Source organism: Adiantum capillus-veneris, chromosome 11, assembly GCF_014529385.1.
Source record: "Adiantum capillus-veneris isolate H3 chromosome 11, ASM1452938v2, whole genome shotgun sequence".
Lineage (NCBI taxonomy): Eukaryota > Viridiplantae > Streptophyta > Polypodiopsida > Polypodiales > Pteridaceae > Adiantum > Adiantum capillus-veneris.
The window spans coordinates 51,095,441-51,113,944 of NC_140941.1; the positions used below are offsets into that span (position 1 = coordinate 51,095,441).

The 18,504-nt window shown below is 43.3% G+C and overlaps 1 pseudogene; it reads right to left on the reverse strand.

Moving 5' to 3' along the window:
- Nucleotides 1-1,264: 1,264 nt before the first annotated feature.
- On the reverse strand, nt 1,265-5,450 carry LOC147447228 (uncharacterized; annotated as a pseudogene).
- Between the last annotated feature and the right edge of the window lie 13,054 nt (nt 5,451-18,504).

The following is an 18,504-nucleotide window of genomic DNA, read 5'->3' on the forward strand; positions in this document are numbered from 1 at the left end:
TACCCTGTGTCGAAGGAGCCTACCATTGGACCGCTCTAACTGATAAGTACCATTAGGGAAAGCTTTGGAAATTTTATAGGGCCCAATCCACTTCTTCGTGAACTTTTTTTGGAACATGAAATCAAGGTAGCTCTCATACTTCATGACCAAATCACCTTCTTGCAGCTCCTTCTTTGGTAATCTTTGGTTGAACTTCGCCACACGTTTCTCTCTCTGTTGCACATAGAAATCTGTTGCAGCCACTCGATCCATCTTCAAAGTCTCCAAGTATGTGATTCTATCCTGCAAAACATCTTGCTAGTTCACATTAACTCGCCATAAACCTTTTAATGCACCTAATTGGATGTGTACATGTAAGACTGCTTCTTTGCCAAACACCAATTCGTAGGGAGTGAAATTGGTGGCCACTTTATAAGAAGTTCGGTAGGCCCATAAGCATTTATCAAGATTCCCCTCCCAATCTTCCACCTGTTTATAAATATACTTAGTGATCATTTTAATTATCTGACCATTTGCACTTTTAACCAAACCGTTACACTGTGGGTGATAGGGAGATGAGAATCTGTGTTGAATTCCCATCTTCTCTACCAAAGCACGTACTAGCTTGCTGTGGAATCCCTGTCCTCTATCTGATATCAAAACCCATGGCACTCCAAACCGACAGCAGACAGAATCAAATACAAACTAAGCAACTGAAAAAGCATTTACCTCCTTGACTACTTTGGCTTCTACCCACCTAGTGAGGTAGTCGATAGCTACCAAGATGTTCTTTTTTCCACTTGTAGACTTGGGAAGCACGCCAATAGCGTCCAATCCCCACTTTTCGAATGCATTTTGGGCAAAAATAGCCCCTTGTGACTCTGCTACTAAACACTGCTCACCCATAACTTGACATTCGTGACACGTCTTACACCAATAAGGAACATCTCGTACAAGAGATGGCCACCAAAAACCTGCTCTGAGAATGCAAAAGAGTACTTGATCTTTACCTTGATGCCCGATTTCTTCATGTCATTGTGTCAAGACCATGCCGATCTCCTCCTTGTAGCGAACTCTCCTCAATACTCCATCATGGCCGTATACCATAAGGTCTTCACCTATCAAAGTGAATCTGCTAGCCTTTTGGGTAACCCTTTTTCTCTGTAGCTTGGACATCCTTGACCTGTGCTCAAGAAATCATCAACATCTTTCAGTGTTTCCCTACCTGCATAGCTAGCCGGTGTCACATATAGACCTGCCACGTGCATCTGTACTCGGCTACTGGCTAACTGGTCAGCTTCTTGATTTTGCTCCCTCCTAACATGCTTGAATTGCACCACTTCAAAAAACTTCAATAACTTTTTAATAGAAAAAAACCAATGCTTGAGAGAATCCCTCTTCACCTGCCATTGCCCTAAGAGTTGTTTGATAACCAAAAGAGCATCTCCCTTCACTATGAGTCTGGATATCCCAAATTCAATACACTGCTTAAGGCCCAAGTGGATAGCCAAGTACTCTGCCTCGTTGTTTGTATGCACATCCTCCAAATGATAAGCTTTTGAAAAAATAGTGTTACCTTGTGGATTCTGTATAACGACTCCGCCTCCTGCTTTTTGGACAACCCTCCTATAAGCACCATCGAACCACATAATAAAAGCTTCTTTTAGATCCGGTTCATCGTTTGCCTCTTCTCGAACCACCCTGGGATACACTCGCAAATCTACACCATTATTTACCAGCATGTCTGCATGATGTGACCTGCAAGTGTGATCAATTTTAAACTCAAAATCAAACTCCTGTAGGTCTAGCACCCACTTCATAATGCGCCTCCCTAGTCGTAGGTGAAGCACCACTTCAGGTAATAAATTGTTAGAGGTAAGCACATAAAATTTGCGAGCATTTAAATTCACTTTTGAACTTCCTGCAAGCAAACACTAGTGCCATCACCCACTGCTCAACCTCTATGTAAGACATCTCCCCTAGACTGATGACTCGACTCTCAAAGAAGACGGGTTTGTAGCACCGCCCTACCTTTTGTAGTAGGACTGCGCCAATTGCAACTGTACCCACTGTCATAGCAACATAAAAATCATCCTCGCGGTTGGGAGGACAAACAGTAGGCAATTGACCTAAGATTTATTTAACCCTGTCAAAATCTGCCTGTGTGTCTTCATTCCATTGAAAGCCATGAACCTGTTGACTCATTTTTTGAAGGGGGTATACATACTATGAAAGCATCCAAAAGAATCGAGAGAGGTACTTCAATTTATGCACAAATGATGCCAAACTTGTAGCACTTTTGGGAGGCTCCATCAACACAAGAGCCTTTACCTTGTCCGGATCCGCTTCGATACTATTCTATGAGACCACATGCCCTGGCAAGTGAGCTCGAGGTTGAGCTAACTTACACTTTTTGGGATTCAATTGACCACCCGCTTTGTCCAGTCGATGAAAACATAACTCTAACTTTGAAAAATGATCATTCCTAGAGCTGTAACACCCTATGTCATCCATGAAAACTCTGATAAACTTACCAAGATAGGGACCTGTTAAGTATGGAGCCCGATTTACCCTTGTAATTTTCAGTGGTAAAAGCGCACATTTGTAAGGCCCCCATTATGAGGAGAAGCCATCGTGGGTGAAGGAAAATCACTCACCGGAAACCAAAATTTTCACGGACAAGAATCAGGGGCAACTTTAAAGGCCTCGGGGGCGGAGGCCCCCGAGACTTTTTTTTTTCGCCGGAATATTATGGCCGGACGGCGGCCGGAAAGTGGTCAGAAAACAACCGCTCGGTTGGCCGGTGGCCGGTAGTCAATGGCCGATGGCCGGTGGTCGGAAGTCAATGGCCGGTGGCCGGTGGTCGGAAGTCAATGGCCGGTGGCCGGTGGCCGAATTCAATGGCCGGTGGCCGAATTCAAAAGCGGACTTGTCTTCTCAAGGGCGGCCACACATGGGTGGATTGGAGGGTCCTATTTGGACTTATTCCCACAAGGGCGGCTACACATGGCTGTCTCTCATAAGAGAGGGCAGCCCTTTTGGCCTATAAAAGGAGGTCATTTCTACACACATTTCATAGTGTGAAGTTGATGCAACAAGGTGAGTGTGAGGTGGTGAGAGTGAAGCAAGGCGGGAGCTCCATTAAGGGTATAATCCCTTTGTAAATTACTTCTTGTTTTGAAGTACTAAAGCCATTGAGTGGCTGCTTTCCCGTGGACGTAGCCCACATTGGGTGAACCACGTATATCGTGTGTACTCTCTCTCTCTCTCTCTACTCTATAATCTCGTGTATGTAAATCTGTCTTTCTTAATTAAGTAATCTACTCAATTATCTATTTAGCTACGTCTTATTTCCTAACAGGACCAAACACTTTATTTATCCAATCTTGAAAAGTTGCATAAGCATTCACCAAGTTGAAGGGCGTTCTGCGGTAAGCAAAACAGCCCCATGGCGAAATGAAAGTGGTTTTCAACTGGTCTTCAAGTGCAATGCCTATCTGGAAGTATCCAGAGAAGCCGTCCATAATAGAGTACCTTTTGTGACCTGCAACTTGATTTAAAATTTCATCCTGAAAGGGTAAAGGATAATAGTTTCGCTTGGTTGCAGCATTTAAAGGCTTATAATCTACACACACTTGCCATTTGCCGTTCTTCTTAGGTGTTATGACAACCGGGGAGACCCATTCAGATTCTTTGACGGGATAGATAATACATGCGTCCAATAGCTTGTTGATTTCCTGCCAGAGAGCTTCCTACTGAATTTCTCCTAACCTCCTTAGCTTTTGCGCCTTTGCTTTATGCCCCTCTTTGAGTATGATCCTGTGTTCGACTTCCTTGGCACCTCGCAAATCTTTATACTCAGTGGCAAACAAATTAGGATAGGATGCACAGAGTTGCGCATAACTTTCCTTCTCTTGCTTTGTTAAGTCTTCTCCTAACATACCTCTTACCTCTTGGGCATCAATAGGGGAAACTTGAGCTTGCATACCTTCTTTTGGAATAGAGTTATCGACAGTAACCCCAAAGAGATCAGCATCAACATGGAGGAGATCATCATCACTCTTTCCCTCTTCTGTATCTGTGTAGCCTTCATCATAGGTTGACTCTATTTCGTATTCATAGCTTGTTGTAGAATCATCTCCCTCATCCTTTGCCATGGGATGAGAGCAACTCTCCCTCGTCCGTAGATCAAGCATCACCTGTCTATCATTCTCTTTATCAAATAAAGTAAATACCCATTTTCCCAATCCTGCTTGGCCCCCATTGCAAGAAGCCATGGTCTACCCAATATGATAGGGTAAGCATTGTCGCCAGCTTTCATAACAAAAAAATCAATAAGGCATTCAACACCCATAACCTTTACCTTCACATCCTGTGCTATGCCCAAACATCTGGCCTTGGTATGGTTGGCCATCCTCATTCGCACACTAGATCTTACCACTGCTTTAACTCCTGCATCCTTCATGGCGGATTTGGTCATGACACACACTTGGGCCCCTCCATCGATGTATGCATGTACCTGCATCTTCTTTTCAATAAGAGGATCAATAAGTGGAAGCACATCCGCTGGACTCCCAACCCTCAATACTAGATTCCCCACAGTATGTACTCTTGTTTTGTCCCGTGGAAGCCTGGTGCTAGCACTAGTAGACCACTGACATCACAATTTAGGATTTAAGGCAAGCAGCTGACCGAAAGTAATATTAGCTTTTTCGTTCTTGACATCACTCACCAAGTCATATTCGGTATGACCCCTTCCAAGTTGGTAGTCGGATTGCTTGATTTTGCGTCTCCTTCTTCTTTTGCTTGTCTTTGTCTGCTCTCTATCTTCGCCGATTTTCCCTTTGCCTTTGCGAGTTCTAGTCTTCCGCTCTGTCTCCGTCTCTCTTCCTTCACATTCTCTCTTGTTGGCCAAAACATCCACTACCTGCTCATCTACTCCAATTATGTTAACACGCTGAACTTCCTCATTACCTTGAGGAGCGGGAGGCACAGGATTGTCAGACTGCTGATCTCTTTGCCAGTTGAATTGCCCTTGTCTTCTCCCTCTTCCGAATAGTGGGTACATACCTCCTCTTTCCCTTGGTGGATGCGGGCAATCCGGTGCGTAGTGACCTTCTTCGCCGCAATTATAAGCCAGGCAACTATCTAGCTCTTCCTCTACCCGCTCTTTGCTGCCCTCTGCCCATCACACTCAAACGAAGCTCTTCCATTTGTTCCAATAAATATTGAACAGTATGTACCTAGTGTTGAGGAATAGCTACCACTCCACGATTTTCTTGATCCTCTGCATGAACCTCACCTTGAGGGCTTGGTGGCTGCTCATATCCCATCATACCTTGTTCGATCTTCTTCTTGGTCTTCCTGCTCTTTGCTCGAGCAATTGCTACATCACCGTTGTAGTTCTCGGGGCTTTCAAAATCCACCTTTTCTCGTACCTTGGGATGTAGGCATGACATAAATTTGTCCATCTTGAAATAGTCGTCATTAGCCAATTGCATTAATGTGGCTAATTCTGCCCAACATTCTTCAAACCGATTAAGAAAAACAGTAAATTCTTCACTTACATCTTGTCTGAGAGCTTTTAGCTTCGCGTCCATATCCATAGGTGATACTTTCTTTCAAAAATGTTGTAAGAAACTGGTCCGTAGAGCCGGCCATGTATGTCATGGCTTGCCCTACAATGTATCGAACCATGCTTTCGCCTTGCCACGTAAGACAAATGGAATAGTGTCCATCTTGTTGTCTTCATTAGGCATCCGTAATAATAGCATGTATAATTCAAAGTCTGCAATCCATTCGACTGGATCCTCCTCACCTGTGAAAATAGGGCCATAGCTTCGAGCTGCCATGGTATCCTTCGGTTGATCTCTGCATTGTTTTCTTCAAAGCTATCAGCGGGTCCTCAGTGGGGGCACCACTGATGGGATGGGGGAAATGGGAACACACACAGTACACAAACTAGATGCCTCTCTATAGCCCAACAGATATCCAGCACCCCGAGCCACTCGGATAGACTCACACGCACTATATTTTCTGTATGGCTTTACTAGTAAGCTCATAATTTGCACAATTCACGACTACACCCGTCTGGCTATATGCACCTTAACAACACAAACTCGCCAATAGTTCAACACATAGCACACACCTCAAGCAATAGAACATAGCAGCAATCATTCCCTCCCATCTCTTGCTCTCTCTTGCACTCACACATGCTATCTCTCTCTCTCTCTCTCTCTCTCTCTCTCTCTATACACAAACTCCAAGGGTTCACACACAAGCCCCGAGCTTTGAGCACAAAGGAAGACGACAAGACACAATAGATGGAATGGGCAGAATAATGAGCTTTTGATTAGAGTTAGGATGGTCTTTAATGGGACATATACATATACGACCGAGGTCGGCCCCTACACGTATGGCCTTCCTTCAACACCTTTTGGAAACCTCCTCTTCTTGCTTCGCTTACCTTGACGAACCTTGCGGCCTCCTTACTCCCGGGTCAGCGCGCCCTCTTCAAATAGCTCCCCCCTTACTCACTTGATGTCTCGGCACAATCCCCGAAGCCAGCTCCTCCTTCCTCGGCATATGTCACAGCAAACGAACTGATGGCCTGCAGCCCTTCCACCTATAGGTGGCGGCCTCTGCACCTTGATGGGCACCGACTTGATTGCTCTCGGCTTTTGCCAGCCCTGTAACTGACTGTGTGGCGCCCCTCTGATGGCCCACTTCCTCTATGGTAGCCCTTTGTGGCTTTTGTAGCCCGCCAACTTGATCCTTGGCTTCCCTCGTCACCTGCACATGGCCTCAGGTGGCCTCCTTCTGCAAAAGACCAGGGCTTTGATGGCAGGCCCTCTGTTCAGCACTGCCAGCCCCTCTTGGTCCTTGTTGTTGATCGACCTTGGCGGCTCCTCAATCCCGGCTTCACAGGCTCTTCTCAATCCTTTAATGCCCCCCCAGAATCGCCCTTGTATGGCCGTTTTCCTCCTCCCGTGCCCACGCCCTTGGCAACCCCCTATCTAGCGCCACTTTCCTCCTGGCCGCCATGCTTTCCAGATAGATGGTGCTTTTGCTTCTTTTCTCTGTCATGCAGCCCGCCACCTCCTGCACTGCAGCTCGTTTTGGTTTTTTTTTTTAAAGCATGGTGTTATTTTAGACTTCCAAGCTTTTCACTTACTTAGCATGTTGTTCCCACACAAGGATGACCGCAATCCAAAGCACCGCCAAACGGGTATAACTCAAGGTCGTAGTAGTCGAGTCCGAATACTCCCGACTTCAAGTAACCCCAGCCGCCCCTTTGGAGCCGCACTTCAATTGCTCTATCAATTGCCGATAGTGGCGGCCACTCCAAGTGTGGACCACCCCGAACTTGCCGTAATTACAACAAATAGCCTCATTCAATCTGTTACCATATACATGTGGTAGTGATGTGTGTGAACACACTAGGACTGCCGGGGCATTTTTTCCCTCTTTAGGAGGTTTTTTTCCCCGAGCATTGTATATACGCCCATCACTCTAGGGCTATCTATCATTCCATTGCACACTAAGTTATACACTCTCTATTGTGTGCCTTGAGCTTCCTTCGTCTTCTCCAAGTTGTGTGTGTTTCTCTGCAACCCTAATTCCAACAATTGGTATCAGAGCAGGTTGCGTCCTCCCGGGCTTAGTTGCCAGCTGCTCCAGTACACGCCTGCTCACTTTCTCCGATTTCAATGAGCTTTGGCAAGCGTTTGCTCAAATTTTTGATTTGGTCTCATTTCGGCCTCCATTTCCACTACAGGCAGTACTACACAGGCTATTTCGTCATTTTGTGCAGAATTTTTGTCAGTGTCGTTTTCTGCATAACAGGTGCCTTATAGTCTTCTACGGTTTGTGCTATATAGCACGTGTTGTTCCCGCTCCGTTTCTCCTATTTTCTGGCAGTTTTCACATCAGGTGCAACATTTACCATGGCTGACAACAACAACACAGATGTGTTCAAGATGTTTGTTGCTTAGGACAAGTTGGATGGGGACAACTACCCTATGTGGGCTTATATGATGCAACATGTTCTTGTGTCAAAAGGCGTTTGGAACATTGGGCAGGGCATTGATGTACGTCTTGGTTCTGAGGATGTAGGCGATGTTGAGGATGTTGCTGGTCTTGCTGCAAGGATTGCTGCTGTTAGAGTTGTTTTGCCTACGGCAGAACAAGCTCGTTGGGATGTTAAGGATGTGCATGCTCATGCATTGATTGCGTTGTCTGTGAAGTGCACCATTGTTCCTCACATCCGTTCAGCAAAATCTGCAAAATAGGCTTGGGATATTTTGGTTGGTCTTTATGCAAGTCGCAATGAGGCTAAAATTGCTTTGCTACGTAAAGAGCTGGCGTTGAAGATTATGCATGAGAAGATTATATGGACACTTTCCTTGCTAGTGTCAAGGATATCAATGAGCAGCTTATTTCTGCAGGTGAAGTCATTTCAGACAGTTCCCTTGTGCAGACTGTTCTTGATGCCTTACCAGATTCCTACCAGACTTTTGCTAGTACTTGGAGACTGATGACCCAAGGAAATCCTGAAGTTGTCAAGTTTGATGCATTATGCACATTGTTGTTGCAAGAGTCACTTTCTAGAAAATACAGGACTAGGCAGCGTGCAGTTGAACAAACTTTTATTGCTTCTCAAAGAAAGGGTGGTAACAGTAATGCAGCCACTTCTTATGGTTCTGCTACGAGTGGCAAAAATTCTGTTCCTAATGCTTCTGATGTGGCAGCACTTCGTCTGGCAATTCTGGTGATAAGGGCAAAAAGAAGATGCATTGCTATTATTGTAAAGCTAATGATCACTTGATCAAGTCGTGTCCTAAGCTGAAGTCCAAAGAGGCTAAGAAGAAAGAGGGTGGTTCCACTGCAAATGCTAGTTCCACTACAAATGCAGCCATTGTTGAGTCTTCTGTGAAAGGAGACTGTAATGCTGAAGTTGATGCAGAATGGGCTTTTAGCGCAGAGTGCACTTACAATCTTGTTGTCCATGATCCATGCTTGTCAGTTGCTGCAGATTACATGTGTGGTATTTCGACAGTGGTGCTACAAAGCAGATTACCTCACATCGTGAATTGTTTACCTCTCTCGAGTCTGTCCCTCATGGGAATTCAGTCACTTGTGCCAACAATGCCTCTTATCCAGTTCAGGGACTTGGAAAGATTGTGCTCATTGCTGCTAATGGCAGTTCTTTCACACTTGTTGATAAAATTTATGTACCTGGGATCAGGAAGAATCTCTTGTCTGTATCCGCACTTGCTAGACTTGGACTTGTAGTCAAATTTGTGGATGACAGATGTACAGTTCATGATCTCAGTTTTGGTGATGAAATTGTTGCATCTGGCCTTTTGTGCGGTGGGCTGTATAAGCTCACTTTGTATGACAAGTGCCACTTATGTACTTAACAGGTGTCCTACGAAAGCTTTGCAGTCTATTACTCCATATGAAGCATGGCATGATAGAAAGCCTTCTATTGAGCACATGCGTGTTTTTGGCTATTTGGCATATGCTTTGGTGCCACAAGTGCAACACAGAAAATTGGATGATAAGGCTGTCAAATGTATTTTTGTTGGTTATAGTGCTGAAAGCAAAGGTTACAAGTTGTATCATCCGCAAACAAAACGTATTCTGGTTTCTCGGGATGTAGTGTTTGTGGAAGATTCTGTTCAGCCCTTGCTGTCATGTACTAGAGACAGTAATGTAAGCTCACAGGACATTTATGACACTTTGTTGCCTCTTTTCAGTGGTGGAAATACGAATGTAAGTTCCAATGAGGCAAATGTATAGCCTATGGGGGTTTCTGAAAATATTCTAGATCAGCCTATTACTGATGCAAATGTACATGATGTACTTGATGAGGAAAGGGCTGAAAATGAGCAAGCTAGAGGTATGCCAAAATGGCTGGTGCACACTTTGCGTGACAGTAAATTGGATGCACCTTTGTCTAGTCGTACTCGTTCAGGATCTCGCCATGCATCTTATGCATCAAATTGTTATGCTTTGGCTGTGTCTAGCTTACATGATGTTGAGGAGCCTCTGTCTTTTGATGAAGCACAGAATTTAAAAAATTGGATGGATGCCATGCAATCAGAATATGATGCACTCATAGAAAATGACACATGGACTTTATGTGATTTGCCTCCTGGCAAAAAGGCCATTGGTACGAAGTGGGTTTACAAGTTGAAACGCAAGCCGGATGGTGAGATTGATCGCCATAAGGCTCGACTTGTTGCAAAGGGTTATGCACAGCAAAAAGGCATAGATTATGAGGAGACTTTTGCTCCCACTTGTCGTATGACTACTGTGCATTTTCTATGTGCATTGGCAACTCATTTTGGTTGGGATGTACATTAATCAGACATTGTTATTGCTTTCTTGAATGGTGACATATTTGAGGAAGTTTATGTAACGCAGCCTCGTGGTTTTGTCATAAAAGGATAAGAGGACAAAGTGTGCAAATGTAACAAGGCTTTGTATGGGTTGAAGCAATCTCCTCGTGCTTGGTATGAGAAAGTTGACACTCATTTGGTCAAACAAGGCTTTCATAACAATCCAACAAAAAGCACATTGTATGTAAAGCGTGAGGGTGATGTACTTCTCATTGTGGTTCTTTATGTTGATGATTTGCTGATCACTAGACCAAATGAGAGACATATTGCTGAATTTAAGGCTGATTTGAATGCTACTTTCAAGATGAAAGATTTGGGGCTGTTGCATCATTACTTGGGTATACAGTTTAAGCAGTGTGATGGTGGTATTGCCTTGTGTCAGAAAAGTTACATAGAGACATTGCTATGTAAGTTTGGACTTGAGGATTGCAAACCTATTGCCACTCCCATGGAAACAGGTTTGAAGTTGAGTCTACATGATGCTGGCGATCCTGCTGATGTCACTCTTTACCAAACTGTTGTTGGCTGCCTCATTTATGTATGCAAAACGAGGCCAGATATTCAGTTTGCAGTCTCACAGGTCAACAAATTTATGCATAGCCCACGGTCTAAGCATTGGCAGGCTGTCAAGAGGATTTTTCGCTACCTTAGTGGCACTTTACATCTTGTCTTGTTTTATCCCAAGGGGGGATCATTGCCACCAGACTTACATGCTTTTTCGGACTCAGACTGGCGGACTCAGACTGGGCTGGTTGTTTTGACACGCGAGTGTCCACAAGTGGTTTTTGTTTCATCCTTGGCAGTTCATGTATATCATGGTTGAGCAAGAAGCAACCTACTGTGGCCACTTCGAGTTGTGAGGCTGAGTACAGGGCACTCTTCACAGCTACGGTTGAGTGTGTATGGCTCAGACGCCTTATGGTGGCTAATTTGGGTGTTGGACAGGACACTGTCGACACTATCTACACTGACAGTCAGAGCGCATTGGCAGTTGCGAGGAACCCAGTTTTTCATGCTCGCACAAAGCACATTGAGGTGCATTACCACTATGTTAGGGAGAGGCTCTCAGCAGGCGAGATCAGCTTGGCTTATGTGCCATCACAGGACAACCTGCAAATCTTTTCACAAAGGCATTGTCTCATGAGAAGCTTGAAGCTTTCCGCAAAGCTTTGGGCTTACTCCTCTTTGTGGACTGATCATGTCCTTAGGGCATGGCACTTCCCTTTACTCATGTGCCAGCTCTCGTTCATCGCATCACTCCAGGGGGGATTTGTTACCATATACATGTGGTAGTGATGTGTGTGAACACACTAGGATCGTGGGGGCATTTTTTCCCTCTTTAGGAGGTTTTTTCCCCCAAGCATTGTATATACACCCATCACTCTAGGACTATCTATCATTCCATTGCACACTAAGTTATACACTCTCTATTGTGTGCCTTGAGCTTCCTTCGTCTTCTCCAAGCTGTGTGTGTTTCTCTGCAACCCTAATTCCAACACAATCTTCAATCCTTGAAACAGTCCTCTAAAAGAACCCCGTGGCCAAATAATGGGACCATAGAGTAGCCAGAAAGTAAATTCCCTACATCTGCGAGCATTTTAATTATTAGAGATTAAAAACCAATGCCTGACCTGCTAACTGCCACATCTGGCATACACATCATGATCAAGCTTGCCGCTACCGGCATCTGGTATTGACTTCACCGCCTCGACCTGTATCTACATGACTCCATACCAATGCAAGAACCATTCTACTAGACCGACATAACTTTGTCGCACCAACGTTTCCTTTGAGGGATGATATATCATGTGTAAAGAGATGGATAAGGTGAGAACTTGCACTCTTACAAGCATACAACCAAAAGAGTACACAATGAAGATGTAGGCACAAAGCTTCTTCTTCTTTGGTATATATGAAAATACTAATAAGGTCTACAAAACATAAGGGTAAAATACAACATAACAAGAACTATGTACAACGGTCAATGTGAAAGCGCTAGTGAGTGAGTTGGAAATATAAATGGCCATCACTCTTGGTAGGTAGACCATGTCAATAAAGACTAGTTATAGTACCACCGATGATGATACTTGTGTCTTGTACCATGTGCTAGTGGGAAATGTAGGCAAGAAGTCATCCAGGTGTGCCATATGTTAAGCTTGATATCTCAACACTCCCCCACAAGCTCAAGGCCCTCTTTTGTACTCCAAGCATAGCTCAAAGTCACCTTAGCTTCTCTATTCCTAGGGCCTTTGTGAAGATATATGCAACCTGCTCATCTGTCTCCACCTACCTAAGGATAATGTCACCGGTTAGGACCTTGTCTTTGATGAAGTGGTAGGGCACTTGAATGTGTTTTATCCTTGCATGGAACACTAGGTTTTTCACCAACTATATGTCTCTTTGGGTATTGTGCAGGGTTCAATGGCTACAATGATATCTCTTAAGGACATCCTCTTCTTCTTTGCTCGTGATTTACTATCATAGTAGATGACAACTAGACTCTTAACATGTACGCCCAACTCTCTAAGTAGTGTCTCCAACCATGCTACCTCACAAACTACCACTACAAAACCTCTGTACTCGGGCTCTATGCTTGACAAAGCAACTGTAGGTTGCTTCTTACTACTCCATGTGATAGTAGCACTCCCAAATGAGAACATAAACCTACTAGTAAATCACCTATCAGATACCAACACAATATGCATCTGTGTAACCATACAGATGCACCTCCCATGCCAGCCTCATAAAAGAGTGCATACTCCAAGGTAGCACTCACATAGCAAAATGTGTGCCTCACGGTATCCATGTGGCTTCCTAGAAAGCTGAATAAATTGACTCTCTACCCTAATAGTATAACTCAAATCTCGTCGTGAGATTGTCAAGAGGATGTAGTGGCATTCTCAAGCACATCACCCACATCAACTTGCACTTTCAAATTCTAATCCAAAGGCATAGCCATAAGCCTCATTCTCCCACACATAAGCCATATGAAGGAGAGAGAGAGAGAGAGAGAGAGAGAGAGAGAGAGAGAGAGAGAGAGAGACTAAAAATCTTCACGAGCCCCCCTGTTTTCCCTTCTCACACTTGCCAAAAAATCTCAAATAGAATATTAGTTACATGAATCAATGAGAAGTGAATAATATAAAGGCAACTTGATGCACAAGTGAACACATGCACCCTCCCTCCTTGCTATTCTTGAACAAATCGCCCCCTCCTCCCTTTTGACTTGTCTTTGGTAAAAAATACATATGCACACATTTACTCAATCACTACTCATTAAGCATATGCAAGCTACTTTGAACATGTTGCTTAGCCAAACTTGGAAGAGAAGGACTAGAGACAACTTTCTAAAAATGGTGGGGCTGAGCTAACCTTAGACTTTTACTTTTTCCTTGCATTAATTAAAAACCATAGACTTACCTTTAATTTAACTAGCTCATTTGTAAGTCCTTTCCATGATCCTTTGGAGGCTCTATGAAGCTGACCCAGGCTAGAGTCTACCTACTAATTTAAGACTTGCTAAATTAAGATATGCTCTGGTAAAAATTAAATTTATACTTGGGCTTTGGAGATTCACCTCCTATGCAAAATCTTAGCATAGTTCTTTGGAGGTTCTATGATGTTGGTCCCAAAATCTGCTAAATTCAAACTTTCTAAATTGAAACTATCTCTAGCAAGTTTAAATACCCTAAGGCTTCCCAGACTTCATACTTGAAGTCTATGTTGAAGATGAAGAAACAGAAAACAGAAGGAAGACAACAACTCAGAGTAGGAAGAAGATGGAGAAGGAGAAGACACAGAGCTTGCGTACGAGATCTCTGTAGTCTCTCTCTCTGTATTAGAATAAACTCAGAGCTACAAAGCTTATATGAAACCCTAAGAGATAAGGTGTCCTTTCACACCAGATGTCCAGGGGGAAAAACCCAGTGGGAGAAAAGTGCCCCTGGTGAAGCGCGTATACTAAGTAACACTACTACATGTCTACAAATCCCCCTTGTAGTGATAGTGTGAATCCGCACAAGGTAGCAGATCATCATGTGTATGAGAGTAAGCCCAAAGCTTTTTGGAAAGCTTCAAACTTTTCTCGTGATAACGCCTTCGTAAATAGATCTGCAATGTTATCCTGTGTAGGACAGTAAGTTAGTGTGATCTCCCCTGCATGTAGCCTTTCCCTGACATAGTGGTAGTGAACCTCTATGTGCTTTGTTCTTGCATGAAATACTGGATTCCTTGCAACTCCCATAGCACTCTGACTGTCAGTGAAAATGGTAGTGGGTGCCTGTTGACACTCACAAAGATCTGCCAATAACCTGCGTATCCATACACAATCAACTGTTGCCGTGAAAGCTGCCCTGTACTCAGCTTCACAAGTTGATGTAGCCACTGTGGATTGCTTCTTGCTTAGCCAAGATATACATGCATTTCCCAAAAAAAAACAATTGCCACTTGTGGAATGTCGTGTGTCAAAATCACCAAGAAGCTGCATAGAACTGTGCTTTCCATACATATCTCCCCTTGGAAAAAACATGGCAAGATTAGGGGTACCTGAAAGGTAACGAAGTATGCGCTTCACAGCCTGCCAATGATGCATACATGGGCTGTGCATAAATCTGCTTGCTTGTGAAACCCCAAATTGAATGTCTGGACGAGTGTTGCCTGCCAAATATATCAAGCAACCAACGGCTGCTGCATAAGTATGTACATCAAAAGGTTCTCCAGCATCGTGCATGCTCAACTTTGATCCAGTTTCTACAGGTGTAGAGATTGGTTTACAATTTTGCATACCAAACTTGTCCAAAATTTTATGCAAATATTTTTCCTGCAACATGTATATGCCATCCTTTGATTGCACAAACTGAATACCCAAGTAATAATGTAGCAAACCAAGATCAGACATCTCAAAGGTTTTTCTCAAAGCATCTTTAAACTCTTCAATTTCATCTGCAGTATTGCCTGTAAGAAGCATATCATCCACATAAACTGTTAGCATAATGAGAACTCCATCTCTCTTTTTGACATACAAAGTACTTTCTGTTGGACTATTCTGAAATCCCTGGCCAATCAAATAAGTATGTATCTTCTCATACCATGCTCTTGGAGCCTGTTTGAGACCATACAAAGCTTTACGCAATCTACATACCTTTTGATCTTGACCTTTTACAACAAAACCACTTGGTTGACTTACATAAACTTCTTGCAAATCACCATTCAAAAAAGCAGTTTTGATATCCAACTGATGCACTTTCCAACCATGATGAGCAGCAATTGCAACTAGTGATCTAACTGTGGACGCACGAGAAGTAGGAGCAAAGGTTTCATCATAATCTATGCCTTTCTGTTGCGCATAGCCTTTTGCCACAAGCCTTGCTTTGTACCTGTCAACAGTACCATCTTGTTTCCTTTTTACCTTAAAAACCCACTTTGTACCAATAGGCTTTTTACCTGTAGGCAAGTCCACTAGATCCCATGTATGATTCTTATGAATAGAATCAATTTCTTGCTGCATAGCATCTTTCCACTGAACACACTCTAAAGCTTGTTCAAATGAATCAGGCTCATCTGCATCACAAAGAGTGCTAAAGCAAGCCAAATCTACTTGCTCTCTGCCAAAAGTAGTACCAGCACGTGTTTTTCGTGGCAACGGTGCATCCAACTTGCTATCCTGCAAAGTTTTCTGAACCCATTTAGGCAAGGTTCTTTCTTCCCTGAGAACTTCTTGCTCTTCACGCACAATTTCCTCTACATCATGAGGTGTCACATGCTGATCAAAAGATTGATCAAGATTATCAACCTGTTGTGATTCTTGATTCTCCACAAAAGAAGGAAGCAAACCTTCAAATACATCATGTGTCTGCATATGAGGTACATCAAAAGCAACCATAGGTTGAGCAGTAGTTTCTGCAAAAATTACATCACGACTTTCAAGAATCTTGTTTGTAGCAGGATTGTAAAGTCTATAACCTTTACTTCCACTACTGTACCCCACAAATATACATTTGATTGCCTTATCATCAAGCTTCCCACGTAACTGCTGAGGGATGTGAGCATAAGCAAGACAACCAAAAACACGAAGATAACTGACTGAAGGTTTTCTGTCATACCAAGCTTCAAATGGAGTAATGGTCTTCAAGGCACGAGTAGGACACCTGTTCAAAACATGTGCTGCACAAGCAACTGCCTCCATCCATAGCTTATGAGGCAAACTCTTAGCCTTGAGCATACATCTAGCCGTCTCCATTAAAGACCTGTTCTTCCTTTCTGCAACACCATTCTGTTGTGGTGTGTATGGCATAGTGCATTGGTGTTTAATGCCTTTCTTTCCCAAAAAATCCTTAAATGCACCTGACATGTATTCACCTCCTTGATCGGTACGAAGAGTCTGTACTTTGCAACCTGTTTCATTTTCAACCATGGCGACATAATGTTGAAAAACTGCAAACACATCTGACTTTGCTTTGAGTGGATACACCCAACAAAACCTGGAAAAGTCATCAATGAAGGTCACAAAATAAAGGCTGTTTCCTATAGATGGCGTCCTCATAGGACCACATACATCACTGTGTAGAAGCTGCAACTTTCGTGTCGCTCTAACTGAACCATCCTGTGAAAATGCAAATCTGTGCATCTTTCCAAGAACGCAACCTTCACATACATGTCTTGGTGGCATCTCCAATAAAGACAAATCATGCACCATATTATGACGTTGTAAAGTCATCAAAATGCCATAACTAACATGCCCGAATCTAGCATGCCACAACTCAGCATCCTGCATTGCCTGAGTCTTTGTTTATGCAATACATACCTGAATCTGCTTTTCATAACGATCTAGCACAAATAGTCCATTTTCCAGCGTACCTGTAGTGATAAGAGAATAACCATTCTCTCGATCTCGTACAACACATCTGTCATCCTCAAAAATGACCCGAAGACCATTTTTTGCAAGAGAGGATACAGACAACAAATTCTTCTTGATCCCTGGAACATAAAAGACATCTGGCAAGCATAAATCTGAACCATCTGAAATGGTAATCAAAATTTTACCAACGCCTTTGATTGGATAAGAAGCATTATTTGCACATGTCACCTTCTTTCCTGCTGGAGCTGCATCCAATGAACAAAACAAATCCTTCCTTGAAGTAATATGCCTGGATGCACCACTATCAAAGTACCAAATCATTTGTGTCTTGTCAACACTGTAAGCAGAAAAATCTGAACATACTACAAAAGCATAAGAATCCTGCACAAAGTTTGCAAACTCTTCTTTAGCTGTAGAAGAATCACCAGAAGCTGAAACAACCAAACTTGACTCTTTCTTCTTTTCTTTAGCAATTCGCTTTTTACACTCACTAATGTAGTGACCAGGTTTCTTGCAGTAGTGACATTTACCTTTCTTCTTGGACTTGTCGGAATCACCTTTAGACTTCTCTGAAGATTGTCCTGCACTAGACTTGGAGTGATGAGCACTCTCTTTACCCTTGTTTTTGTTCTGTACAACAAGAGCATGATCCATACCATCCACCTGTAAAGACTTGTTCTTACGTGATTGATCCTCCTGCAATAGCAAAGCCACTAACTCTTCAAAATGAAGAGGCTCAGGATTAGCTCGCAAAGACAGAGTCAAAGAAGTCTGAAAAGTCAAATAAGATGGTGGTAGTGAATTGAGTGTTTTGGAAACCAAGTCCTTCTCTGGAATCACTTCATCAATGCTAAGCAATTGCTCTTTAAGATCCCTGATTTTTGTAAGATGCTCGACGATATCGTCACCTTCGTCCATCTGTATTTTGTCAAGTTGTTTCTTCAAAAACTCTATTCTGGCAGCGTTTCTTCCTCCAACATAGCTTGCAGAGTGTTCCAAGCATCCTCAGAAGTTCTGCAAGATCTGATATGTGGTGTGATTGTCCTCTTTATGGTTAAGGCAATCATAGCCATAGCTTGTGCATCTTTAGTATCCCATCTCTTTTGCTCTGGAGTGACTTGTGAGGGTCCTGCACCAACAGATGCACCACGACCAGGCGTGGCAGGTGCAATGCTACCTAGACGAACTTCATCTCCAGATACATAATCCCACAATCCTTTACCAACCAAAACATTTTTGGCCATAAAAGACCAAAGAGAATAG